Genomic DNA, 21,710 nt, shown 5'->3' with positions numbered 1-21,710 from the left:
TGACACTGTTTTTTTATAGGTATGTGCTGGCTAGTCAAAGAACAAAAAAACCCCAACAACTCCCCCTACATTTTAAACATAGTGGAAAAAACATTATTAAAAACAAATGAGAAATCAGCATGTTGTCAGAACTGAAATATTTGCTAATAAACTGAACTGAAATGAATAAATTTTTTCCTGCAGGCCAAGTTACTTACTATGATTTTTCAAATTACTGGATTCAATCTCTGACAAATATACTTGTTTTCTATATTTACTCTAAATGTATTATTGCAAAGAAAGAAATTTCTGCAATTTCATTGCTAGGTTACAAATACCGGAACAGAAAAATTGGGGGTTGCATTTCTTTGGACATGTAGATAGCTTTTAGACAGCCATTTCAAAGTTTTCTTGCCAAGAAAATGAATTTTCTAACTTGTTATTTCAGAGTCCATGTAGTATGTGTTCCTTGACAATTTAGATGTTTTGGAGTGTCCCATCCAAGACAAAAATAAGGAACTTCTTATAGTCACAGATTTCATTAGTATTTTATAGTCATTGAGCTTGTATTTATTGTGTGCAGCATGTTAAAGGGATTTGTACAGTTTGTACAGGTAAAACATTTTTAAAACACTGTATGAAACACCTTCGTATTAGCAACTATTCGTGAACTATGACACCAATAATTAAAGCATATGTATGAGATTAAGAACGGAAATTGGTATGAGTCACAAGCTCTTCTGATGTGGAGGACAGCAATCATTTAAATGAGACACCTCTTGGGTGGATCAAAAAGATTCCCACTAGCTTTAATTTGGCACTGACCCAACTGACTTACAATAGTTTTTGTTTTCCTATGAGTTTGTGGTTTAACTAATTCTGCTTCCATTCCATTGTATGATAAGCAAAAAAAAACCCACTCAAATTATTTCTCTGCCCCAGCAGTGTAATGCCGTTGATGTAAACTTTCAGCTCTGAAAGGAAAATGGGACACATTAACTTAATATTTAAATGGTTTTCAAAGTTTTATTAGTCATTCTGAAGTTTTTGCTGTACTTACCCAGGAAGTTTCTATGTGGTCCCTTGGCTGAAGCACTGTACATTCTAGAATTGCCTTTGATAACAACTATATTGACTCAACCTTTCAAAATAAATTTTTCCATCTATCTGGAATGGCATGAAGAATGCTGTCCTAATGATAGCTATTAGACTTCATCCCCATTTCGTATATGAAAGTCAGACTTTTGGAGCAGTATCTTCATTTCTTTCTGTGCATTTTTAGTATGGTATCTTTTGCCAACCAGGATGTAGAACAACTGCCATTGTCTGAATGCAGCATTCAAAAACTGCTTTTGTTTTTCTTTCCAAAGCATAACACAATAGTTACTCACTTTCTGTCTCTTACCATCCAGTGAGAGCCTCTCCCAGTTCCAGTGGTTTTATTGCTGACTTTTGTGGGCGCAAGATCAAACCCTTGATGGGAACTACTGCACAGATAGTTCATTACTGTTTCAGGGTACTCCTCAGGAGACAACCATGTGGCTGAGATGCAGGAGAGATGTTACAAACCATGGGTCTGCAGAGGCTGGGTGCTACCACCCACGATCCTAAAACTTGGCATTGCCGTCCCAGCAATATTTTCCCATAGCTATGGGCATGACTGCAACCAGAGCAGAGCTGCAAACTCTCCAGTGAAGGTCCTTACTGCAGAGCTGCTCTGCCAAAAACACAGAACAGCCAATGGATGGCTGGGCTGAGATGCTGCTGGAGGAGGCTATGCCCTCACAGGACAGGGTGATGCTCAAAGGAGTCACCAGTCAAGCTGTGTGGGGCAAGAAAAGTTAGAAGTACAAGGACAGCCAGAGAGGTATTTTCAGACTGAAGAGTAAGAGAGGATACAAAGAAAATGAGCAGAGAAAAGATGCCTGATTTCAGCTGCAACCTCACCCAGCTAGACTTTGGAAAGAGGCTTTTCCTGGACTGCTACAATACAGTATCAGGCTTGAACATACTGTTTTTCACATTTTTAACCAATGCATTAACAGTGGTGATATGACACAAGAAAGCTTGCAGCTTTACGCTGAGTGATGCAGTGAAAACAGCAGCAGCAGGTTCAGTGACAACAGGAGGCTAACTCCTGATTTTGGGGAGGGAGTGGTGGCACAGACAGGAGTAATGCTCCAGCATCCCTCAGCCAGCTTTCTGTGGGGACCTGAGGCAGAGTTAGGTTATGACCCTGAAAGCAGCTGCAAAGCTATTAACTTAGGAATTAAAATGGTGGGCAGCACCTTTGGAAGCAGAGAGGTTATTGCATGCAGGTTGGCGGGAGGAGAAAGCTAGGAATAAAAATAAGAGTGCAAGTAGAGAGGACACAGCAAAAGAGAGCTTCAGCAGCAGAAAATAAGACTGTATTCTTTAAAAACATGAGGTGGTGGCTGAAAGAAACATAGGTCATGTAATTTTCCTAGAAACAGTATCGTTTTACACAGAAACTGCAATGCAAAACCCTATGGAGACCAAGCAGGGATTTGGTGAGTGCTGCAGCCTGTCAGAGTCAGCCCAAAGGGAGGGCGCAGTGTCAACCACAGCTAGCTACTTGAACATACATCCACACTATGGAAAAATAAGTCTTTTTACCATCAGATTCATCGTTAGACCAAATAACCTCTTTTGAAATGGCCTTTAGAACCAAATGCGAAGGCTGCTTAACATGGCATTGGCTAACCAGGATGTCTTTCCTTTATCTTACAGACTCTCCGGACTGACACAGAAGACAGGAAAGAAATTCAGGGACCATGTTTCTGGGGAATGTTCTCTGATCCTTCTTTTTCTTCTGTTTAGAATGGCTACGTGGAGTGTTTTGCAGGTACAAATTTGCACGACAGATTCTATGGGAAATCTGCATAATCAGTGGACACGTTCCCTTTTCCATTCTTCAAAGTTAGGAAAAAAACCCAACAACAAACAAACCTGAAAACTGTTTCACTGTGCAGAAACACACACAAGGAAGTAAATTACTTTTACAACATCTTCTTAAACTGTTAAATTATTAACAAGAACAGAAAATGGGAAGTAGCACCTTTAAAAGAAAAAGGCTTTGGGGTGTTAAAATGATAGGAACTGCAATTTTCAAAGCTGTGTATAGTACAGTATGTACAGAAAAGTAATAGTTATCTCCATTAATTTTTGAATCATTCTCCTTTAGTCAAGGTGCTATGTTTCAGAGTGTATTGTTTGTATGGAAGTTATAACGTTGCCTGCTGTGCAAAAGAAGGACGTGAGAAAAGACTGAAATAAAGTCAATAGGGGACAAATCTTGCTCCCACAAAATTAATGGAAGTTTGCTCCATTGTCTTCAATGAAATAAAAACACTGAGGCACAAAATCTAGTAATTTACCTTCTGTAAATGTTGAGAAAATAAAGCATGATATATGATTTGAGAGTGGGAGGCTGCTTGTTCATATGTCTGTATTCATGTAACGAATTTTCTTTCATTTTAAAAGAATATGGCAAAACAGTAGCTGTAACCTTCTGATCATTCCTCCTTCTGTCTGTAATGGTATAGCCTAGTCAGAAGAGAATTGACACAGCAAGTTCCGGGCAAAACCTAAAGTTTCTGACTTCAAGCACTCTGGAGTGATATGAGTGAGAAAAAAGTGTGTTTTATCTATGAGAAAGATTCTATTTTTTAATTTTTTTTTTTATTATTTACAGTGAAACAGCTTGATTTGCTAATACTAAACCTTTAAGAACATAGCTCTCAACAGGAAAAAAGGAAGTTACTTTTCCATTTTTTTATAAAAATGCTGATGGCTGAATAGCAGATTCAGCTAAGTGGGAGACAGCAGGGATCTTTTAATTGACCTCAGTAGCAAGTATCAGACTAAAACCGTGATGTTCTAATCACTAGAAAATTCATGTGCCATGCATACTAGTCATCACAGTGGTTTAGATGGGATCACAGTTACACCCGAAGCTCAGCTGGATGTGGCTGCATCACTTCTCTGCCAAGAGCTGCTGCAGAGGCACAGTAGCAGTGAGGACTGCTCAGTGCAGACCCCTCCTCTCCCAGCCCAGGCCTTGCCAGGTGGGCTGTGGCTCTCTGAAAAAGCACCATCCACACACACCTATGCCGGGATTTTAGTCCAAGCAAGTTAGAGAGAGGCTACTGAGTCAACCAGCTTTGATGCTATGGTTAAAATCTGCTGACAGAAGAAGTTGACCCAGTTAACATTTAAAAACCATCATTGCTACAGCATACAGTGCAACAGTTGGTAGTGAAACTCTCAATGATTAGAAAGAACCAGTAAAAGTCAAAATAAATTATAATTATGCTGTATCAAACAAAAATGGAATGATCAAATTTTGGAACTCAGTTGCAAAATCCAGGCAAAAGCGGTGACCCATATTTGCAAACACTCTGTAAACTGGAGTGATTCTTTTTTCCCTTCATTCAGCATTCCTTACATAAGCAGAGTCAAAGGATATTTAAATAACACACACAAAATAGGCAAACCTGAGATAGGTAAGGTCATGAAATACATGTGTGAGCAACAGCGGTAGCTGAAAAATACTGATTAGCACCACTGGCATTCAAGTGGCTCTTCAGTTTAAATTAGAGAGAGGTACAAAATTTACATTTGTTAACCACAAATGCCTTTGATCATCAAGTGAGCATCCTACACGAGAGTAATATTTAGCGCTGTGTCCCACATACAGCTTCTTAGCAGCCACTCCTCAGAGAGTGGGAATCTCCCGTGCACTCCAACAACAACAGTTTGCATAGGTTTTGAAAAGCTTTTTTGAATATAGATCATAATTTGATTCTGCTTTGTACTGCTAAAAGCATTTGGAACGGCTAATATTATTCTTCCATACAAGTCAGGCAACAAGTCCTATAATTCCAGTAGAAACCTCTGGCGAGAATAGAGGGGAAGCTGAATATCCTGTAGGACCCATGAGTAGTCTATGGATAGCCAAGTAATCAGCCTTCAAATGAATGTGCTTGTCAGATCAGAACAGTCAGAGCTGATTAAATCATGCTTGGTTTATTGGCATTGTCTCAGCCTCCCACAGATTAAAGCAGAAACTAGTTTAATAGGACATATGAACAAATTTGACTTTTTTTTTTTTTTGTTAAACTGATAAAATTGGAAGTTTGCAAACAAGGTGTGATTAACCAGGCCTGACTGTACTTGACAAACATAATGGTGTTTTAGGATTTCTAACAAGGTTCTCAGGGCTTTCAATGTATTTTTATGGTCACTTTTCCATGAAGTTCTACTGAAAGTGATGGTAACGTCTTTCCAGGGCAGGAGTTTGCCTGTAATCTGCTAACAATCTGGACCAAATAAAACTACCAGTAAAGTCAGTGGTGGATGTCAGAGTATACATCTAAGTTAGCTTAAGAATCACAGACCTTATAAACAAAATGGCAAGAATAAGCATCAACAAGCTCCGTTTGGGAGCAGAATACACTTGACAAAATCTTAATGTCAGGAAGGAGGTCCTGGAGAGGCAGCGTCTTCTTCGCAGCCCCGATATGTCCCCCTCAGAACTGCCTCATCTCTCCCCATGGGCATTTGCATCTCTTCAGGAATGTCTGTCACAAAGTTACTGAGTGGAGAAGATAAAAAGTTTTAAAGAAAATCCAGCAATGTAGCAATGGAGAAATTAAAACCCCATAGTTTGCAGAAGCATCATATCCTCTGTTTGAGTTATGAGTCATGGTTCCTTGTCCACAGTAGAAAGTTATTTAAGAACCTTTCTCCACCAGATATCTGAACCCTTTCTAGGTAGTTCAATGAGCTATGTGTGGAAGACAGATCCTCTCATCTCAAGTCTGCAGACTGAATTCAACTCAGGTCAACTAGCAGACAGTATATGAAAACACACTGAGAGCATAAAGTGTGTTTCGTACAGCATGTGAAACAAGATGCCAACAATTTAACAGCAGTGCTGCGGTTGGTCTAAAGATGGAATACCAACACTTTCAAAGGCAGAAATAGTATCATAGGCAAGCTGATGGAGTTGGATAAAGTTCGTAAGTTTTAGGGTTTACTATTCCTTCACCTGGTCTGACAAAGCAATAATAAGTCCTCAGAGATGAATTCTCTAGGCATTTTGTGAAAATAAGCTCCACGATCCGGCCAAGCACAGAGGTGAGACTGACTGGTCTGTAGTTCCTTGGGTCTCACATTTTTCCCTTCTTGAAAATGGGGGTTATATTTCCCTTTTTCCAGTTGTCAGGAAATTCACCTGACTGCCATGACGTCTCAAATACAATGGACAGTGGCTCAGCAACTTCATTTGCCAGCTCCTTCAGGACTCTTGGATGGATTTCATCAGGTTCCATGGACTTGTGCACATTCAGGTTCTTAAGATGATGTCTCAAACCTGATTCTCTCCTACAGTGGGCCTAAGGTTTTCATTCTCACAGTCCCTGTATCTGCCTTCCAAGACTTGGGTGGTGTGGTCAGAGCACTTGCCAGTGAAGACTGAGGCAAAGAAGTAATTGAGAACCTCAGCCTTCTCCAAATCCTGGGTAGCCAGTTCTCTCGATAGCTTCCGGAGAGGGCCCACGTTATCCCCAGTCTTTCTTTCATTTGCAACATATCTATAGAAGTCCTTCCTGTTCTCTTTGACATCCCTGGCCAGACTCAATTCTAATTGGGACTTAGCTTTCCTGACCTGATCCCTAGCTTCCCAGACAATATCCTTGTATTCTTCCCAGGCCACCTGTTGTCACTTCCACCTTCTATAAGGTTCTTTTCTTTCTTCTAAGCTTTTTCTCAGCAGCTCCTTATCCATCCATAGAGGTCTCCTGGCCTTCCTGCCCCATTTCCATCTTGTCAGGACACAACACTCCTGAGCTTAGAGCAGGTGATCCTTGAAAATCAGCATTCTTGGGCTCCCCTGCCCTCTAGGGCTTTATCCCATGGGACTAAGGTCCCATGAGCAGGTTCCTGAAGAGGCCAAAATCTGCTCTCTTGCAGTCCAGGGCAGTGAGCTTGCTGCATGCCCTCCTCACTGTCCTGAGGATCTTGAACTCAACCATCTCATGATCACTGCAAGCAAGGCTGCCTTGAAGCATCACATTCCTGACCAGCCCCTCCCTGTTGGTGAGCACAAGGTCAAGCATGGAACCTCTCCTTGTCAGCTCCTCTATTACTGCAAGAGGAAATTGTCTTCCACACAATCAAGGAACCTCCTGGATTGCTTGTGATGGGCCGTGCTGGGCAGTGCCGGGCCGTACCATCCCTCCAACAGATATCAGGGTGGTTGAAGTCTCCCATGAGGACAAGGGCCTGCGAGCATGAGGCTGCTCCTATCTGTTTACAGAGCTCTTCATCCACACAGTCCGCCTGATCAGGTGGCCTGTGGCAGACCCCCACAGCAATGTCCCCCATCGCATTTCTCTCTCTGACCCTGACCCAGAGGCTCTCAGTTGGCTCATCACCCATCCCCAGACAGAGTTCCATACTCTCCAGCCTGTCATCGGCATAAATAGCTACTCTCCCTCCCCATCTGCCTGGCCTGTCTTTCCTAAAGAGCCTATAACCTTCCATTCCAACACTCCAATCATAGGAGCCATCCCACCATGTTTCTGTGATGCCAATGATATTATATCCGTGTAGCCATGCACACATCTCTAATTCCTCTTGTTTATTCCCCATACAACAGGTGTTTGTACAGAGGCATCTGAGATGAGCTCTGAGTAACTAATAATATGTAATAACTAATAACATGTAATAACTAATAACAAATTTTACAGACTTTATTTACTGATGTTATAAGGTTGTGAGTGAACAGAACTCAATGCATGCATTGGCAAAACCTGAACTATTAATGTTCAGAAGCTCTCCACTCATGTAAAGCCCAGCTAATGGTATTTAAATGTATTCTGGCTGGGCAGTGAGGAACAGCTTTGTGATTTGAACAGTCCTTTAATGTTGTTTTTCTCAGAGGCTGTATGTAGCATGGTGTTATTTTGTTATGTCTTTCACACAAATTACATCATCCTTAGTTTGATGCACCTTCCTTGCCCTGAGGGCACTGGGACATCCCCATGTTGTGCTTTGTTGCTACTTAAAAACTTCAAGGGCTCACGTCATGCCCTGGCTCATAGGGGGCTGACAGTCACCTGGATGCCCCAGCTCTGCAAAGCCTGGCTGATTGCTTCTCTATGCCAGGGAGCTACATAGCCCCTCAGAGAAGAGCAACCCCTTCTCTCCTGTTTGGAGAGAAACTAAAAGTGAATGGCTCAGTGAGCCTCCAGAAGGAGCTCTCACAAGCCCAGTCTGCAAAACAGAAGGAAGGAGTGAAGCCTGAAGTCCAGCAGCCCACTACATAGACTGTTTGGCGGGATTTACAAGGAAGCTAGCTATTGTCCCAAGAAAAAGGATAGCAGAGGATCCTCTTTATATTTAGTTGCTGCTACAGTTGGAGATTTGAGGTACATCCGTTAAGCTTTTTTCAGCTAGAGAGGCTGGGTGTAGACTGACAGTGTGTTAGAATCATAGAATCATAGAGTAGTAAGGGTTGGAAAGGACCTTAAGATCATCTAGTTCCAACCCCCCTGCCATGGGCAGGGACACCTTGCCCTAAACCATGTGGCTCAAGGCTCTGTCCAACCTGGCCTTGAACACCGCCAGGGATGGAGCATCCACAACCTCCCTGGGCAACCCATTCCAGTGCTTCACCATCCTCACTGTAAAGAACTTCTGCCTTATATCTAATTTAAACTTCCTCTGTTTAAGTTTGAACCCATTACCCCTTGTCCTACCACTACAGTCCCTAAGGAAGAGTCCCTCCCCAGCATCCTTGTAGGCCCCCTTCAGATACTGGAAGGCTGCTATGAGGTCACCACGCAGCCTTCTCTTCTCCAGGCTGAACAGCCCCAACTTTCTCAGCCTGTTTTCATATGGGAGGTGCTCCAGCCCTCTTATCATCCTCGTGGCCCTCCTCTGGACTCGCTCCAACAGCTCCATGTCCTTTTTATGTTGAAGACACCAGAACTGTATGCAGTACTCCAAGTGAGGTCTCACAAGAGCAGAGTAGAGGGGCAGGATCACCTCCTTTGACCTGCTGGTCACGCTTCTTTTGATGCAGCCCAGGATACGGTTGGCTTTCTGGGCTGCGAGCGCACGCTGAAGCCGGCTCATGTTAAGCTTCTCATCAACCAACATCCCCAAGTCCTTCTCCGCAGGGCTGCTCTGAATCTCTTCTCTGCCCAGCCTGTAGCAGTGCCTGGGCTTGCCCCGACCCAGGTGTAGGACCTTACACTTGGCTTGGTTAAACTTCATAAGGTTGGCATCAGCCCACCTCACAAGCGTGTCAAGGTCCCTCTGCATGGCATCCCTTCCCTCCAGCGTATCAACCGAACCACACAGCTTGGTGTCGTCCGCAAACTTGCTGAGGGCGCACTCAATCCCACTGTCCATGTCGCCGACAAAGATGTTGAACAGGACCGGTCCCAACACCGATCCCTGAGGGACACCACTCGTTACAGGTTTCCAACTGGACATCGAGCCATTTACCACAACTCTTTGCGTGCGGCCATCGAGCCAGTTCTTTATCCACTGAGTGGTCCATCTATCAAATTGATGTCTCTCCAATTTAGAGACAAGGATGTCATGCGGGACAGTGTCGAACGCTTTGCACAAGTCCGGGTGGATGACGTCAACTGCTCTGCCCCTGTCCATCAGTTCTGTGGCTCCATCATAGAAGGCCACCAAATTGGTCAGGCAGGATTTCCCCTTAGTGAAGCCATGCTGGCTGTCACCAACCACCTCGTTGTTTTTCATGTGCCTTAGCATGTTTTCCAGGAGAAACTGTTCCAAGATTTTGCCAGGCACAGAGGTGAGACTGACTGGTCTGTAGTTCCCGGGTCTTCCACCTTCCCCTTCTTGAAAATGGGGGTTATATTACCCTTCTTCCAGTCATCGGGAACTTCACCTGACTGCCAGGATTTTTCAAATACGATGGACAGTGGCTTAGCAACTTCATTCGCCAGCTCCTTCAGGACCCGTGGATGGATTTCATCAGGTCCCATGGACTTGTGCACGTTCAGGTTCTTAAGATGGTCTCGAACCTGATCCTCTCCTACAGTGGGCCTAAGGTCTTCATTTTCACAATCCCTGCATTTGCTTTCCAAGACTTTCGTGGTGTGGTCAGAGCATTTGCTGTGAAGACTGAGGCAAAGAAGTCATTAAGAACCTCAGCCTTCTCCAAATCCATGGTAGCCAGTTCTCCTGATAGCTTCTGGAGAGGGCCTACATTGTCCCTAGTCTGTCTTTTATTTGCTACGTATCTATAGAATCCTTTCCTGTTATCTTTTACATCCCTTGCCAAACTTAATTCTAGCTGGGCCTTAGCTTTCCTGACCTGGTCCCTAGCTTCCCAGGCAATGCTCCTATATTCTTCCCAGGCTGCTTGTCCTCGCTTCCACCTTCTATAAGCTTCTTTTTTCCCTCTAAGTTTCCTCAGCAGCTCCTTGTCCATCCATGGAGGTCTCCTAGCCCTCCTGCTGCACTTTCTTCTAGGCGGGATGCAACGCTCTTGAGCACGTAGCAGGTGATCCTTGAATATCGACCAGCAGTCTTGGGCCCCCCTGCCCTCTAGGACTGTTTCCCCTGAAACCTTACTAAGGAGGTTCCTGAAGAGGCCAAAGTCTGCTTTCTTGAAGTCCAGGGCAGTGAGCTTGCTGCACGCTCTTCTCACCGTCCTGAGGATCTCAAACTCAACCATCTCATGATCACTAGAGCCAAGGCTGCCCTGGAGCGTCACATTTCCAACCAGTCCCTCCCTGTTGGTGAGCACGAGGTCAAGCATGGCACCTCTCCTTGTCGGCTCCTCTATTGCTTGAAAGAGGAAGTTGTCTTCCACACAATCGAGGAACCTCCTGGATTGCTTGTGCCGGGCCGTACCGTCCCTCCAACAGATGTCAGGATGGTTGAAGTCCCCCATGAGGACAAGGGCCTGCGATCGTGAGGCTGCTCCTATCTGTCTGCAGAGCACTTCATTCACAGAGTCCTCTTGATCAGGCGGCCTGTAACAGATCCCCACCGTAATGTCCCCCGTTGCTGTTTTCCCTTTGATCCTGACCCACAAACACTCTGTTACCTCATCACCCGTCCCCAGACAGAGTTCCATACTCTCTAGCCTATCACTGACATAGATAGCAACACCCCCTCCCCGTCTGCCTGGCCTGTCTTTTCTAAACAGCCTGCAACCTTCCATTCCGACACTCCAGTCATAGGAGCCATCCCACCATGTTTCTGTGATACCAATGACATCATATTCCCGTAGCCTTGCACACATCTCTAATTCCTCTTGCTTGTTCCCCATACTACGGGCGTTTGTATAGAGGCACCTTAGCCGAGCTCCAAATGAAGCCGACTCAATGGCTGGGGCAGCTGGAACATCTCTACATCGCTCCAAGCACTTATTACAGGTTATGGGATAGACTTCCATTTACCATGGTATAGAAGGATATGGACATGTTGAGAGTCCCAGATATATTTTTAGGAGGTGATTCTCACCATATTCTGAGTGTTGCTGGAACAGTTGAAGCCACAAATTCAAATATTACCTAAGAGTATGGAGTTCTCTATTTGCTCTTTCCTGACAGAAACCAAATATATGGCAGGGCTGACTGGGTAGAGATGCAATGAGATGGTTCTCATGGAAACCAGGTGAAAAAAATAGTATAGCATATAGCTGAAGGGGACACTGGAGGAAACTGAATAATAGTGACAGGTAGACACTAATTACCAGTCAAAATTTAATTGAGATAAACAGCTGTTTTTCCACCACAGTTACTAGGAATGAGTCAGGAAAAGTGTGAAGATCAACCAGGATGCACAACAGCTTTTCTAACAGAGGTGAAATGAGACAGTGTTAGTGTATCAAGTGCAGGCAGCAAAACCAAAAGAGGGGTGAATAGTCAGGCAAGCTTGGAAGACCAGAAGACAGCAGGCAAGCTGCCATGCTGAAGAGATCTGGTTACAGGGAATCATTTCTGGAGATTGTGGGGGACCAAAGACAAAAACACAGAATAGCTGGAGACAACAGGACACAACACACTCCACAGACAGAAAAGGAGCTGAGCAGTGGAGAAAGTATAGAGATGGGCAAACCAGCTTAGACCGCTAAAGTCACTGGAGCCTCAAACAATATCTGAAACCTGCCTGGGACAGTGCTTCCATTAAAGATTAGCTAGGGAAAGGAGTCTAACATAGTCTCTTGAAGATTTATATTTCCTCAGCACTTACCAGTAGTGAGAAGTCCCTGGTAAATAGCAAGCACTGAGTGAAAGAGGTCTCATGGTGAACTCCAGAGCTTCTTGCAATGAGGGGTCATGGAAGAAGGAGCAAGTCAAGCATGCCAACATAGAAAAATGCAGACCATTTCTGCAGACCATTTTGAGAATACAGAAGAAGTATACAGCTGGTCAAATACCTCTTGAATAAGCTCACCTACATGTTATCAAATCAGAGTCCTGGGCATGGCCTTAGGTATGAAGAAGTTGGCAGTGCATTTGGCAGGGTGGGAATGGAAATTGGTCCTTGAAGACTACTCAAAGCTGGACACTATTCAAGAAGAGATCTCTACCACATGCTTTAAGGGAGAGGCTTCCTAGCACCTCTGAGAAGAGGTGGGACTGTGGTTAAAGCCACTACTGTTTTGAAACTTATGCTCAGGCTGGATTGCTATTTATGCTACAAGATGCCTTCTCATCCTTCGTGATAACTCAGGGCTTATTTCTGATCTACCCAAAGCAGATCTTCCCAGAGACACAGCACTCAGACTCTGCTCCTTCAAGAGAAGAGCTCTGTTGGTGAGGTTAAGCCGCAGAGGACTAGAAGTGCCTTAGTTGTGTAACTCCATTCTCTAGCAAAATTAGTTATTCCATTTAGGCCTTTTTTGAAGGTCTAACCACCTCTGAGTTAGAGCTTTGGCTGCTATAGCAATGTAATTTCAAGAAACCACTTCCCTAACCCAGTCAGTGATACCAGCCACTGTTTAGGGTCAACTGGGTCTTGTGCAATGTGTTTTCCATGATTCCGTCTTCCCTCAAAGGGAGAAAAATGAAGGGGAACTTCATGTCCACATCTCCCTGGATGTGTCTAGCAGTTGCAGCAGTCTGTGGGTCTGTGGGACTCTGCACAAGTACTCCACATCAATGGGAAGAGCAGATGTCTCACATCCCTCTGTTCCTTTACACCCAGGCAGAGCTAACCCTAGCATGTCCCCAAGTTATAAAAGATTACTAAGGCAAAAGTGAATGGTATTTCTTGGCCAAAGTAATTAGATTTCAGCAACCTCAGCCCACAGGACAGTACCGTCTACTCTGCATAATTTTAAGTCCAATAACTGGAATCAACAAACAACTGGAAAAAGTCTTGCTTGAAATAATATATATTAATACAGTAGCATAATAAATAATACATACTGTTAATACTGCTGTAAATAATGTATCATATTAGATTTGCTTAATAAATAATACATAAATATGTAATCATCCTTTGAAATAATACAAAATTAGCTATTGTGAACTTAACCTATTAACGTGCTTCAGGAGAAGAAGCCAGAAGTTATTCAGAGTCCGAATCACTGCAGGATTGCAATAGCTTAGCCGAGAGTAACACCAGCAGCATCACATGAGGATGCAAAGGAGCAGAGAGTTGCCTGTTGTCTCACAAAGCAAATAGTAATGCACTTCTCAATTTTATGTTAAGGGCTAAAGGTCAGTTGATCTACTGGGTGTGCCACGTCTGTTTGTTTAAAAAAGTTAATTTATTGCTGACTCAAGGCCTTGAGCAACTTGTTTTCCAACAACTAAGATGATATAAAGCAACACAGGCAGCCAGCAGTTTTAAGAGAATATAAAGATCATTTCTGTAGTGGAGAAACACAGAAATACCCCGAGCTCCAACAGGGAGTCGTGTTTTGTCTCCATTCCTAAAGTCCTTGTAACACTTTTTATCAGCAAGGGCCTTACAAACTTGGACCAATTAATAAGAATACAGCCCCTTTGGGATCAGCCTGACCTATTTGTTCTGATTTTCAGAGGGACAAACTGGTATACAGATTTTTGGGAGCAGATTGCTAAAGATTTCCACTCTGCTTCAGAATGTGTTAGTATGCACTAGTTAGTGATGCCATCATACCCATGGCAGACTTCCTGAAGATCAGCATCAAAACACTTCATATTTTTCAACAAGTTGTGCCACACATTTTGAGACTAAATGACAGGAGAATACTAATGGGAATAGTCTCTGAATGATTCACTCAAAACCCCAGTGAGGCATTGGTTACTAGAAGAAAATTATTTATGCAGCTTAAAGCAACCATGGGTAGCTTTCAAAACTGACCTATGAATTTTCAGATGCATTTGGGGTCTAAAAATTTCAGATGTGTACCTGGCAATATTTTCAGAAGCACATAAGCTAGCGAAGTAGCTAATTCCTATCCCTCAGGCGTAGCTGTTAACTGTGGAAAGTACCTGTGAGAAGCTCAGCAGTTAACCTTCTGAAAATACCACTTGTCATCAAAAGCTGGGTCTAAAACACATGCTACTCTCTTAAAAGAACACTGGAGTATACGACTTCCAGCTCTCCTAAGTAACAAAGAGAATAGAAATCTTCAATATTGCTTCAAGATGTTTTCTTTGCAGCCACAGAAAGAAGAAATGTCCTTTACAAAATTGTGCAGGCGGTGATAAGGTGACTTCAGAATTGTAGCATCCCACAATGCTAGAACAAGAGAGCACTTGGCAGAGATCAGTTTAAAGCAAAAGAAAGAAAACATTTCTCTACACAGTTGGCAGTGTGATTTGTTGCTACAAGATATGGCAGAAGTGGACAGGGCCAGAGGACTCCATCTGTGGTTGGGCAAACTATTCGACAACAGATCCTTAAAGAGCTGCTGGAAGAGCTGTGCAGGAAGGCACCCTCCAGTGTCACTACCACAACAGCTCCAGCTGCTGGGGCAGTGTGTACAAGCATGCATTCAGACACATGTGTTAGGCAGGCAGGCTGTGGCCAGGCTTACAAGCTCTCCCAGTGTGGCATCTATTTTTGCACCACGAAAGACAGAATAAGGGGAGGGGTGAATTGTCTCTTGGACCCAGGAGGACATTTGTTATGTCTTTGTGTCATGGTGCAAGGGAGGTCCGGTGAGGAAGCACAAGAACACCCACGTGAAAGAAGGAAACAGCTATGTCTGGGTACATGTGATATGGCCCCTCACTCCCTCAGACTGGCAGGCAGCATTTGATGCCAAAATCAGGGTTGAGAAATCAAGGATGGATAGAGGAGGTGGCTGGTCTCTTCTCCCCAGTAACAAGTGATAGGACAAGAGGTAACGGCCTCAAGTTGCACCAGAGGAGGTTTAGATTGGATATTAGGAAAAAATTTTTTCGCTGAGAGGGTGGTCAGGCATCGGAACAGGCTGCCCAGGGCAGTGGTGGAGTCACCATCCCTGGAAGTGTTCAAAACCCATGTAGATGAGGCCCTTAGTGATGTGGGTTAGTGGTGGACTTGGCAGTCCTGGAGTAAAGGTTGGACTTGATGATCTTAAAGGTCTTCTCCAACCTAGTTCATGTTATGATTCTCTGAAATCCAGGTTGGAAATATAGCAACATTGGAGAGGACTGCAGTGTCAGAAAGCAAGCCTTGCTGGCTGGCAAGAGAATGTGAGCACTGCCAATGGCAGCTGCTGGAGCAGCTCACCACCTGGCCAATCTGCTGGGAAGCCCTCACCACAAAGCAGGCTCTCATCCCCAGTTCCTGTGTCTGAGCAGAAAAGATAGCATTGCCCTGCCCCAGCGGAGGATGCGTTTCACCTTACTCATGAGGAGCTTGGCTAGCCCAGACATACTCAGGGTTCCCTCTGAAGTGAGCTGTGCTCAAGCTCTCCCCACCAAAGACTCAACTCTGACTTCCACCAGCTGAAATGCTTTTGGTTGGCTAGAATGGACCCAGCTGTGGTTGGCTTTAATCAGCCTTGGCTGCCTGACGTGAATCAGTGAGTTACCAAATGAAGAGCATTACTCACATTTCTTTGCTTTGCCTATAGGCAACATTCAAATCTGGTGAGCTTTTATTCCATATGAGGCAAAACCAGGCCCTAATACTAAGGTTCAGTGACAAGTACATCATGAGTCAATGATGTCCCATCAAAAGAAACCTGTGATGCACAGACGGATTTCTTGGAAGCTCCTTTTCGGTATGATTCAGGCAACCATTCCTGCAGAGAATGGCGTTTGTCCCTCTGTAACTATTCCAAATCGGATTTGAGATCACTGAGTCTCTCACTGCTGGATTTTGTAATTCCTGACTAGTCACTTACCATTTCATCAGCTCCAGAGAGCAAAAACAATGATTCCCCAATGAATCAAAACAAAATGAAACCCAATGATTTGTCTTCCTCTCATTCTAGTGTCTAAAGCAGCACAGCATCTCAGAAGGCTGCAGCAAGCGGGGAAAGGCTCATCATGACTACCTCTACTTCTGTCTCAGCAGGCACCTGACTTCTCACCACAAATCCAAATGTCCTGATAGTCAGGAGATAAATTGTCTCCTGGGAAGTCTCCTTTGGAAAAGTTCAACAGGCAGAAAGCTGGAAGTGGGGTGAAGTGCTAAGTGTCATGGTACGACATTCACTGAAGGTTGGCCTGGGAGGTGGAACACCACTTAGAGACAGTGACAACAGCCACTGGCGAATAGCCTTGAAAAAGAATGTACCTCTGGATGCCAGGTGTGCTTGAGGATTTGGGGAAGAAGTAACAGGGAGAGAAGACCCTTGAAGATCTTGAGAGGAGGGAATGAATTACAGAGTTTTGCAGAGATATGCCAGAAAAATTGGAGTAACTGTAAACTGTAAAGAGTAAACTGCATGGCCAAACCTTCAGAAATTTGAACCAGCTCCACCTGAATCAGCTTTTACTAAGTCAAGTACATATTTCTCAAGGGAAACAGTCAGTAAGCTGCTGATTCCCAGCAGCTCCAGCTCCTCTCTAAATCAGATCCCGTGCACAATGAAGGAGGTCAGATGGGGATGTGTACAGTTGTTGTGAGTAAACTCACACTATACCTGGCTTTCTTCGATCCCCTGCTACCCAAGAGCATGATCACTGACACTGTCCCCATGAAGAGCAGAGGCTGTGGCTGCCGGTAGTGCTAATTGCAGCTGAACACCGAGAATGCAGGCATGCTGTAGCCATCGTGCCTCAACAGATATGACCATAACTTCCCTGAGGGTTGGCATACAGTGCAGGCAAGGCCCAGGACTCCTGCTTTTCAGTGATAAATTAACTCAGTTGCTTAAGGTAAACCCTAGCCTGCTGAAGTCAGTCAGAGCTCTGCCACCAGGCTGAGATATCACCTAACGAATGCAGATGTTTTGCAAGGTAAATCGATGTTCTTTTTTCTGAGCTGAAGACTTCTGAGTGTATTTTGAAAGGGAATCATCTTTGCAGGAAGGAGGCAAGAGAGGAAGGAAAAGAAAATCTTGATACCTGTTTCAATCAGGTCTCTGTGAAAACTCATAATTAACTTTCAAGAATTCTGTAGAAAATAACTCAGTTGTGAAACACCTTGGGAGACACATTAAAACCCAGTTCGAAATTTTGCTTTCAGTTATGATTGATTTTTCCAGGTTAGTTTGCTTCCACTAGGCTTGTAAAAACTTGGGAGCAAAACCATTATGGTATTGTCCTTGTTGTCCTTACATCGCAGTTTTGCTCCTTTGTTAATTCTGGACTGAGTCCTACAGTGTAGCAAAATTATTGAACTTGGTTTTGCTTAGGTCTCTAATTCTTGTATCTCCTCCATTACCATATGGCAGGGCACCCTGCAGGCACAATAAATAAATAATACAACACCAAGAGCTGTAACAAATCACAAAGTACATTATTAAAAAATTTAGAAATAAATATCCCCCTCTTACTTAAATAGAGATTGATTTTACAATGTGGAATGCTGAGGAGAGCTGCTGGAAAATATATGTGGGCCTGGGGACATGGAGAACACACTGAAATGGGCGATTTGTTCCCCCGATTAAAAAAAATAGAAAAATCCCAGTGAATGAATGTATTTATCAAACGGAAAAAGAGCTCATCTGTTTGTTCACAGCCCAGGTAGGATGCAGTGCTTGCTTCAGCTCCTTGCTTCGGTAGGATGCTGTGCTTGCACAGTGAAAACCCCCAAAAGACACGAGTTGGCACCCAAAGTTTACTCTTTATGTCTTAAACTGTGCAGTGGGATACAAGAAAAGGTTGTGGAAGTGAGGAGTAAGTGATGCCCTCCCTGGGTTCCTGACACATCCTTTAGAGATGCTGCTCCAACCCTGGGAGAAGGCCCCTGCACGGGATGCTGGCCTGGCTATGCTATGGACTTGGTGTGGGTCCCTGGTCCCACTGCTTGTTACATCCCAGAGGTCTGATCACTGTGGGGCACAGCTGCAGTGCCCCGCAGAGATTACGTTTCTGCTCAGGCTGCAGCAAGGTGGTGGGAACATGGAGCCCTGCCTGAATGGGCAGCAGGTCTTTCTTGTTGCGCAGTGGAAAAAGAAAACCATATGCTCAGTGCCTCATTAAAAGCTCAAGTCGAGCCCTAATCTCATTAAAGATGCCCTTTTCTCCTTGCCTCAGGCACCTTTTTAGCCATCCCCATGAGCAGGAAAAGAGGCACGCAGGCAGCTAGCAATTCAGTTATTTGGAGCACAGGTGCTGTGACAGGCCCCCACCTTGCTCAACATGGCATTCCTCACTGCGGACATGCTTTTTCCGGAGTACAGCATCCCTGCTGTGCCCTTACAGAGCCATGCAAGATCATTTTGAGTACAGCTGCTTTCCATAGCTGAATTTTAAGAAGTAACACTAATACCTTTCTCTTATGCTTTTTTGTCAGTAGACCTGCTTTATATGGCATTTTACTCAGCCATTATCTCTGACTCCTTCCAGTCCTGGAAACTTCCAAGGAGGATTTCCAGCCTGTGCTACACAATTCACCTAGTAAAATTTTCCTACTGTCCACTCTGGCCTTCCCAAGGTGCAGATTACAGCCATTGCCCTTTTCTGTATCATCTTCCACTTCTAGGAAGACTTTGGCTCTGTGATGTTTCTAAGTCTCCTTTGGGCAATTGTAGGTGATTATCTCTTTTCACCATTTTCATGTGATTGAACATCAGCTCCTCAAGCCTCTCCTTGGTGGTCATGTCTATCCTGGTGGTGTCCCCACATTTCCAAATCTCTCCTTGGCCAGGCTCTATTCTGGTTGAGATCTCACCAGTGCTGAGTAAAGGGGAATGAAAGCATCCATTGATTGAAAGCCTTGCTCTTTGTTTTGCAGCTCAGTGTCATCTGGCCTTGTTCACAGAAGCATGCCTGGTGGCCTGACCCTGCAGCCCACTGCAAATCCCTGGGTTCTCTTCAGCAGGCTAGTGACCCAGTCTATCACTCTCCAGCTGTGCCATGCTTCCAGCTGCCCTTCCCAATGGGCAAACCTTGTGCTTCTCCTGGCCAAGTCTCACAGGGCGACTGGTGTCCTGAGCCTCTGGTGTCTTGTGGATTGACCTCCTCAGGTGTCTGAACCTCAAGGTGCTTCTGGACTGAAGTGATGCGGCATAGGCCGCTCTCACTGATTTAGTGTCATCTGCAAGGCTGATGGGAGAGGGACTTTCTGAGGCACCATCCAGGCCACTGATAAACATACTGAACAGCTTCAGTCCGGTATCACAGGAATTAGACTCTCTCACGCCTGGGTTTTGAGAGGCCACATTTCACCCTGTTACTCACATCAAAGGCTGTAGAACAACAGCACAGCCTCACCATCTGACGAGAAGAGTGCCCAGTTTTACCAATCACAGCCCTCTATTTTCTTGTTTCCCTCCTGCTCCTACACAGTTCTTACCCTCTGCACAGTCTTTCTCATTGTGAGTCAAAATTGAGGTTTGTGTCCAGCCTTATCGAGCTGTCTGCTGAGGCTGCTGCAGAAAGAATGCAGCGTGACAGTGAGTGGTCTTCTGTGAGAAGAACTAGTATCTCAAGAAAAAGACAGACACTATTTGCTCCTAGATGGTAAGATTTATTGAGCTGCTTGCCCGACCATTCAAACAACAGCAACTACCTCTCTTACATATCATTAGCTTGTACCTCTGTTTGGTCTTCATGTCAAAGTTGTCTCTTCAGTTTACAACATGAAGTAGAGCCCAGTTTTAATGCACATAACTGACATGGGGGGCAGTGATGTGGAGGACCATTTAGCCAACCTGGCAGATCTCTTACTCACTCTTCTGTATGAGCTGGAAAACCCTGACATATAAATACCTTAAAGTAGAGCTGCCTGCGAGCTATTTCTGTTCTAAAGCTCACACAGACAGGCCTGAGATAGCTTTAGAATAGCCAGCTTGGCTACTGCGAACATTGCAGTTGTGGGTGGATATGGCTCGACAAAGATTAGTCCCACAGATATTCCCTCACCTCCTGCATGTGTGTCACAGACCACACCAACTCCTCTACTGCCCCAGCTACACCACTGGCAGTGCTTTGAGCAAAACTGGCTGGTGGCTCCATGGTTGCACAGCATGGAGCAGCAGGAGGTACCTCCTTCCTCTAATACGGCAGGATATAGTGCCCCTGCAATGAGTTTCAACTTTCATTTTTGCCTGGGAGCGTGCTTTGTAAAGGTGGCCATGAGGCAGCAGCTTGGGCTGTGGGGGTTACAAACAGGCGCCACCTGTTCTGACCTCACTGGACTCTGGAGATCTGGAGAGTCAGTCTGCATAGCTCCTTCCCATTCCCCCTTTTTGCAGTTCCATTTTTATCCTTCTTGCAAACACCCCTGTGGTGAAGCTGTGTTTCTTCCTGGTGGCACAGACATTTTTGAAGTTGCTTATGCGTACTGGGTATTTGTATTATTTACTTAGCAAGCAGGAAAATTAAACGGACTGCTTTATTTACTGCTACCAAAATGCTCTACATCAGCAACAGCATCTTTATATATTCATACAGCCACCATTTAACCACACGCAGACAGTTCCTATACTTGCTGGAATCCGGGTGTATTTCATAAGATGACTGCCTCTGACAGGACACCAATCCTGGCAAACCTTATGGTAACACATTATGGCAACAATTAATCACAAATGTCCCTCTGTTATGAACTGATTTTGCTTTGAACTCAGTGTGTCGCAACACTGAAACAGACAGCGTGACACACGCTTCTCAGGAGCCGTGATGTAACATGCATTTCCCCTCTTCTGCTTTCACCCTCCACTTGTTCTATAGGGAAATGCACAGCCATCAGCACCTGAAGGGATGGCCATAGTTATTTTTGATGTTGCAAAAGAACAGAATGTGTTGCCCTTTGTGATGTGAATAATAACTAGGTATCTGAAGGGTAATTGAATTTCAGGGCTTCAAAAATAAATAACAGTGGAAGTTTAAAAACATGCTTTCCCAATTGCTAGTTTTACAGGGGTTTTATCTGCCGAAATACCTTTGTTTTTACCGGAGGTGACATTTAGCTGCGATGGGAGTACTTCATATACTCTTCAATAGGTTATTCTAAAATTAATTAACTGCTTAGGTATAAGGCATTTATCTAAGTGGTTGTCATGAGAGACCAGACTCTCTTAGGGCAGTGTGTCTGCTCCAACTCAACAACATAAGAGCAGGGTCAGGACAATTTTCGATGCACTGTGAGCCTGCAGCTGTCAGCAG

Source organism: Strigops habroptila, chromosome Z, assembly GCF_004027225.2.
Source record: "Strigops habroptila isolate Jane chromosome Z, bStrHab1.2.pri, whole genome shotgun sequence".
NCBI classification, from domain to species: Eukaryota; Metazoa; Chordata; class Aves; order Psittaciformes; family Psittacidae; genus Strigops; species Strigops habroptila.
This window is presented reverse-complemented; position numbering follows the sequence as displayed.